The sequence below is a fragment of the Triticum urartu genome, chromosome 7A (genome assembly GCF_056163025.1).
Source record: "Triticum urartu cultivar PI428250 chromosome 7A, HENAU_Tu73, whole genome shotgun sequence".
NCBI classification, from domain to species: domain Eukaryota; kingdom Viridiplantae; phylum Streptophyta; class Magnoliopsida; order Poales; family Poaceae; genus Triticum; species Triticum urartu.
In genome coordinates, this window is record NC_141879.1 from 60,940,550 (window position 1) to 60,948,291 (window position 7,742).

Consider the following 7,742-nt stretch of genomic DNA (forward strand, 5'->3'; position numbering starts at 1 on the left):
TTCGTTTTCATAGTTTTGTTTTTCTCTTTCTTGAGTCATAGGAAACACCGTACTGTTAAAGGGGGTCGAGGAAATACTAAGGAAAAATTTCCATGTGATGCTCAACTCAAAATCCTACACCTACCAATCCCTTCGAGTGAAGCCATTGGAAATCTCATACAGTTCAGTCAATTTTTCAATGAAAGACACGAAGTTCTTCTGGTCTCTGAGGAATTTGTCCTGATTGAGGAGTTAGGAATTCGCCAGTGTGGATTGCCTACACAGTGAGGAACATGATAGCCCTGAGGATTTTACTACTCAAAATTCTGACCATTGCTGTGCTATGCGCCAGCTATCCCAAAATATCTATCCACCTAACGGTCATATCATTGAAGGGCATTTATGTCTTATCATGTCGGGCTGCTCCCTAGGCTATAAATAGCCGCCCCCTACAACCACTAGCTGGTTGGGTGCTCCGAGAGAAATTGACACTTGTCATTTGAGAGCAACCCATCCTCTGAGGACTTTGAGAGAAAATCATCAAGTGAGGAAAAACCCAAAAAAACCCAAACACCTACAAACCCCAAGTGATTGAGCATCACTTAAGAGATTGATCCTGCGTGGATCCGATGCTTGTTACCTTTGAAGACTGTGCTTCTTCCAGACGGTTAGGCGTCATGGTCTAGAGCATCCAAGAGGAATTGTGGATCGCCGAGTGACCAAGTTTGTGAAGGTTTGGAAGTCGCCTGAAGACTTACCACGAGTGATTGGACGAGGTCTGTGTGACCTTAGTTCAAGGTGAATACGGTGAGGACTGGGTGTCCTGAGCTGCGTGTTCAGGACTGGGTGTCCAGGACTGTGTGTCCTCGAGTTTAAATACTCAACCGCTCCAACCAGACGTACAACTAAGACAACAGTTGGAACCGGTCTACCAAATCATTGTCTTCACCAAGTTTACTGGTTCTATTTCCACAACTCTTTCATTTCCTCATAACTGTGTTGTGTGTTTGTTCATCTGTGTTTGAAGGCTTTGATTGAAGACTTTCTCAATTTCCTCAGTTTAATTTCTTCAGTCTGTTTGTCTTCATCCTGTGTTATCCTGTGATTACGCTTCCTGTACTCTGTGCCTGTCTTCATTTCATCATGATGACTATGCTTGCATTTTGTTATGTTTACTTTTGAGTACTTATTCCGCTGCTAGTAGTTCTTTGCTAAGGAATTTCCTCACCGACAAATTCCTCAGTGAAGAATTTCATAAAAATCGCCTATTCATCCCCCTCTAGTCGATATAACGCACTTTCAATTGGTATTAGAGCAAGGTACTCCCTTGTTCTGTGTGATTTTGTTTTAACCGCCTGGAGTTTTAGTTATGTCGACCGCAGGTATGATCAAGGTCTCTCCTAGGTGTCCTACCTTCGATGGGACAGACTACCCCTACTAGAAGAATAAGATGCAAATGCGTCTTGAAGGAATTGATAATGATCTCTGGTATGTTGTGGAAAATGGTGTTCCCTTAGTCACACCTTCTCTGAATGCTGCTGATGTGAAGATATTCAAGCAACTCGACTCTCAAGCGAAGAATATCATATGTGGCCATCTGAGCAAAGGACAGTATGGCAGAGTGAGTGCTTTGGAGACAGCAAAGCTTATCTGGGACAGGTTGTCCAAAGTGAATGAAGGAGTCTCAACTCAGTGTGACTCTCGAGTTGATGTTCTTCACAATCTCTTCAACCTCTTCAAAAGACTCGACAATGAAAATGTTCAACAAACCTTCGATCGCCTCACTGACATCTCAAATGAGCTTCAAGCACTTGGTGCCACTAACATCACCGACCATGAGGTGGTGAAGAAATTGCTGAGATCGCTTGATTCCTCATTTGACACTCTGGCATTGATGATACAAGAACGTGCTGATTACAAGTCACTTGATCCCGCTGATATTCTCGAGAGGCTAAATACTCATGAGTTCCAACTTGCTGAAAAGAGAGATCTCTATGGTTCAAGCTATGGCAGAACACGTGCACTGAAGGCCAAGGCAGTATCTGAGTCCGAAGATGAATACTCTGGTAGCAGCCTTGGTGATCCTGAAGAACTGAGCCATGATCTGGCTCTGCTCATGAAGAAGTTTCAAAAGTTCTCAAGACATGGTCACCTTGGAAGATCCTCAAGGAGCAATGATTCCTCACCCAGTGACTACAAGAAGAGGCTCTGTCACAAGTGCAAGAAACCTGGACATTTCATTCAAGATTGTCCTCACTGGGAAAAGGAATCAAAGAAGAAGAAATACAAGGATTACAGTTCTGATGATGCGAAGAAAAAGAAGAAATCCTCAAAATCTTCATCATCAAAATCCTCAAAGCCTTCACATCACAAGAAGAGCAGCTCCAAGAAGGCCAGGGCATTCATTGGCAAGGAAATGGACTCTGAGGCTGAATCTGAAGAAAATGAGGAGGAGGAGTCTTCTGAGGAGTCCGAATCCGGAGTGGCGAGCCTAGCTCTCGCTACTGCATTCGTCAGCAAGTCTATCTTCAACACTGAAGAAAATAACCTCACCAACAAAGCTGATAAAGGGGATGATGACTACGCTCCCACCTACTGCTTCAGGGCAAAGGGTGCCAAGGTACTCAAATATACCTCATCTGAATCAAGTGAGAATGAATCTGATGAAAATCTTAAGCCCAGCTATTCTAAAGTTGCTAAGATTGCTATAAAACAACAAAGGGCTTTAGAAAAGGTTCAAAACATGCTAGACAAAAGTGATGATATGTTGGGTGAAGAAATGGATCGCACCAAAGCCTTGACTGAAAATCTTCAGAGATTTCAGACTAGGTTTGACAATCTTCAAAGTCATCATAACACTCTCTTATCCGAACATAAGAAGCTTTCTTATGAATTTCTTCAAAGAAAGCAAGACCTTGAGAAGCTAAGAGTGAGTTATGAAGATCTTCAGAAGGAGCGCGATTCATTACTTGCTCAACAAATCAGCGCATCTCAGGAAGAATTTGTTCCTCCATGCTTGAAGTGCATTGAACGTGAGTCTGCTAATTCTTCACTTGAATGTTCAAATGCTGCTAATGTTTCAAATTCTTCACATGCCTCTGCTATCACTAATTCCTCATCTGAGGACATTGCTAGTATCACTGACGATGCAGGCTGAAGGAATTGTACACGACAGGCATGTACAAAATCCTCAAAGGGCATAAGGCTCTTTGTGATGTGCTTAAAAAGCAGATCCTCAACAGGAACCCTAGGAAAGAGGGTATCGCCTTTGAGAGGAAACTCAATGCTGATGGTACATATTGGAAGCCTGAGCAGTACCCCAAAACAACATGGTTTGTTGCAAAGGGACCTCCAGTTGATCCATCTAACTTATCTGGATTTGCATGTGAAACTCCTCATTCTAATGACGAGTCAATTGACTCCAACTATAAACTATTCAAAAATCAGAATGGTGAAGTACTTACTAGATATGTTGGCACTAACTGCAGGAACGGCTCCCCTATGAAGAAAATCTGGGTTCCTAAAAGATGCCATGAAAATCTTCAGGTGAATGTCATCATGACGCCACCTGTGAAGAATAGGAACCCCAGATCAAATTCTTCATATGGACCAAATTCCTCGTATGGATCAAAGTCCTCATATGAACATCATCGTGCTAACCCGTCTGTTTCGCAGGGAAGATCTAAGGATTATGGATATGTGCATTATTCTTCAAATCATTATGTCCATAAGTCCTCGAAGAATTTCTCTTCTTACTCTTATGCTTATTCTAACCCCTCTTATGTGAAACGAAATGGACTGGCTTCTATGCCATCCTTCTCGTATGGAGCTCGCAGAATGATGAACTCTTTTCCACCCCTTCAGATGTGGGTGGTGAAGAAAAAGAACTAATCTCTTCTGCAGGGTCAGGTCTCCAGACGCACGTAATCGTTTGAAGAATTTGCTGGAGACCTGAGATTGCCTAATAGGACGCAGGCTAATCATGAAGAAATGAACTTTCATTTCTCACGTCCTCATACCGCTTTATCAATCCTTTTACTTGATGAAATTGATCTGATGAATTGATGTCATATTCTTCATTGATGAAGTATATGAGTTTGTAAGCTGCACTAATTCGTCTGTAGGATGATCAACCTAAAGCCACCGAGTGGGTCCTCGATAGTGGATGTACAAACCACATGACTGGTGACAATAATCTATTGATGGATGCTCCATTATCTCCGTCGCATCTAAAGCATATCATCTTTGCTGACAAACGCAAAAGTCAGGTATTGGGTCTAGGTAAGGTTGCGATTACAAAGGATCGACACATGGACAAAGTCATGCTTGTTGAGTCCTTAGGATACAACCTTATGTCCGTCTCAATGCTTTGTGATCTTGATATGGTTGCACTAGTAGAAAAAGGGGCTATGGTCCAGGCCACCTCAGCCCATTAGTCCCGGTTCAGTCTTGAACCGGGACCAATGTGGGCATTGGTCCCGGTTCGTGAGCCCAGGGGGCCGGCCGGGCCACGTGGGCCATTGGTCCCGGTTCGTCTGGACCTTTTGGTCCTGGTTGGTGGGACGAACCGGGACCAAAGGGCCTCCCTCCTGGCCCACCACCATTGGTCCCGGTTGATGACATGAACCGGGCCCAAAGGCTCCCCTTTAGTCCCGGTTCATGTCATCAACCGGGACCAATGAGGTGCCTATATATACCCTCGCCCGGGAGCAGAGCACTCCAGTGCTCTGTTTTTCTCAGGCCGGCGAGAGGAGGGGTTTGTGGTGCTCTAGCTCACCTCCTATGCACATGAGGTGTTTGATGGAATGCCCGAGCCACACTACTTAAGCTTTCTCCTCTCGAAGCTCGACCTCCAAGCTCCATTTTCCTCGAGATTTGTCTAGATTTAGCGGTCCGTCACGCCCCGTCCCCGTCTTCACCGCCGTCGATCACCCGCGCGGATCTCATCACCGACACCACCGTGGTGAGCCTCTTATTCTTATCTTCTTTCTGAAAGGAAAAATATTCTTACTTGTATGTTTAGATAGATACTTGTATCATTTTCTTACATTTATTATTGCATCTTATATAGTGCGATGGTTTTGGTATCCGCCCCCGCCGGCCCTCGTCCTGTCTATGATTCGGATTTGGTATGTATATTATCTTTATAACTATTGGTTCATTTATTGTTTATGAAAATTATGCCGACCAACGTGACATAGATTTTATTTATCTAGGATGTATGTGAATCGGAAATGCCAACCGACCTTGTCGAGAGGTTAAATTTAGTTGAAGAAGAAAACAATTTGTTGAAGGAAAAAATAAAAAAAATTGAGGAGGAGAAGATGATATTGGAGTTGCATGTTGCGGATGTCATCGGTGATCACAAGATCAAGATGGATGCAATGCGCTTGAAGATTAGAAAGATTAGAAAATATGCCATTCATACCGAGGCTTGGTATCATTATGCCGTTGGATCAATTGTTACCTTGGTTGCGATTATGATCACATTTGTTTTCGCATTGAAATGTTTTACATAGTTTCAATGTATGGTTTAATTAATTAGATGCTCTGGAGAGCTATATGTTGTTAGATGAGAACTATGTATGTACTTTGGTTTTAATGTGATGATGAACTTCTATTAATTTGGACACTTAATTATATATAATGCACGCAGATGAACCGGCAATGGATGTACGGTGACAGACACACCCGCGAGTACATTAAGGGCGTGCATGAGTTTCTCGATGCGGCTGAGGCAAACAAGCAGAATGGTTTTATGTGTTGTCCATGCACTGAATGTGGGAATACGAGGTCTTACTCTAACCGGAAAATCCTTCACTCCCACCTGCTTTACAAGGGTTTCATGCCACACTATAATGTTTGGACGAGGCACGGAGAAATAGGGGTTATGATGGAAGACGGCGAAGAAGAAGAGTACGATGACAACTATGTGCCCCCCTGAATACGGTGATGCTGCAACGGGGGGAGCTGGTGAAGATCAAGAGGAACCAGACGATGTGCCCAATGATGCTGCCACGGGTGAAGCTGCTGAAGATCAAGAGGAACCAGACGATGTGCCCGATGATGATGATCTCCGCCGGGTCATTGTCGATGCAAGGACGCAATGCATTAGTCAAAAGGAGAAGCTGAAGTTCGATCGCATGTTAGAGGATCACAAAAAAGGGTTATACCCCAATTGCGAAGATGGCAACACAAAGCTCGGTACCGTACTAGAATTGCTGCAGTGGAAGGCAGAGAATGCTGTGGCTGACAAAGGATTTGAGAAGCTACTGAAAATATTGAAGAAGAAGCTTCCAAAGGATAACGAATTGCCCGACAGTACTTACGCAGCAAAGAAGGTCGTATGCCCTCTAGGATTGGCGGTGGAGAAGATACATGCATGCCCTAATGACTGCATCCTCTACCGCGGTGCATACAAGGATCTGAACGCATGCCCGGTATGCGGTGCGCTGGAGTATAAGATCTGACGAGATGACCCCGGTGATGTTGACGGCGAGCCCCTCAGGAAGAGGGTCCCTGCAAAGGTGATGTGGTATGCTCCTATAATACCACGGTTGAAACGTTTGTTCAGAAACGAAGAGCATGCCAAGTTGATGCGATGGCACAGTGAGAACCGAAAGAAAGATGGGAAGTTGAGAGCACCCGCTGACGGGTCGCAGTGGAGAAAAATCGAGAGAAAGTACTGGGATGAGTTTGCAAAGGACCCAAGGAATGTATGGTTTGCTTTAAGCGCGGATGGCATTAATCCTTTCGGGGAGCAGAGCAGTAATCACAGCACCTGGCCCGTGACTCTATGTATGTATAACCTTCCTCCTTGGATGTGCATGAAGCGGAAGTTCATTATGATGCCAGTTCTCATCCAAGGCCCTAAGCAACTTGATGTGTACCTAAGGCCATTAGTTGAAGAACTTTTACAGCTGTGGAATGGAGACGGTGTACGTATGTGGGATGAGCACAGACAGGAGGAATTTAACCTTAAGGCGTTGCTGTTCGTGACCATCAACGATTGGCCCGCTCTCAGTAACCTTTCAGGACAGACAAACAAAGGATACCACGCATGCACGCACTGTTCAGATGACACTGAAAGTATGTACCTGGACAAATGCAGGAAGAATGTGTACCTGGGCCATCGTCGATTTCTTCCGACCAACCATCAATGTCGAAAGAAAGGCAAGCATTTCAAAGGCGAGGCAGATCACCGGAAGAAGCCTGCCATGCGCACCGGTGATCACGTGCTTGCTATGGTCAATGATTTACCCTACGTCATCTTTGGAAAGGGTCCCGGTGGACTAGCTGTTCCGAATGACGCTGAGGGACACGCACCCATGTAGAAGAAGAAATCTATATTTTGGGACCTACCCTACTGGAAAGACCTAGAGGTCCGCTCCTCAATCAACGTGATGCACGTGACGAAGAACCTTTGCGTGAACCTGCTAGGCTTCTTGGGCGTGTATGGGAAGACAAAAGATACGCCGAAGGCACGGGAGGACCTGCAACGTTTGCACGAAAAAGACGACATGCCTGCGAAGCAGTATAAAGGTCCTGCCAGCTACGCTCTTACGAAAGAAGAGAAAGAAATCTTCTTTGAATGCCTGCTTAGTATGAAGGTCACGACTGGCTTCTCATCGAATATAAAGGCAATAATAAATATGCCAGAGAAAAAGTTTCAGAACCTAAAGTCTCATGACTGCCACGTGATTATGACGCAACTGCTTCCGGTTGCATTGAGGGGGCTTTTACCGGAAAACGTCCGATTAGCC

The 7,742-nt window shown here is 44.7% G+C and overlaps 1 long non-coding RNA gene across 1 annotated transcript; it reads left to right on the top strand.

Moving 5' to 3' along the window:
- The first annotated feature begins 4,785 nt into the window (after positions 1–4,785).
- LOC147957780 (uncharacterized) lies at positions 4,786–5,314 on the top strand. The gene is made up of 3 exons (XR_015609750.1): positions 4,786–4,942; positions 5,051–5,108; positions 5,196–5,314. It is a non-coding gene; the product is annotated as an uncharacterized LOC147957780 (long non-coding RNA).
- Positions 5,315–7,742: the final 2,428 nt, after the last annotated feature.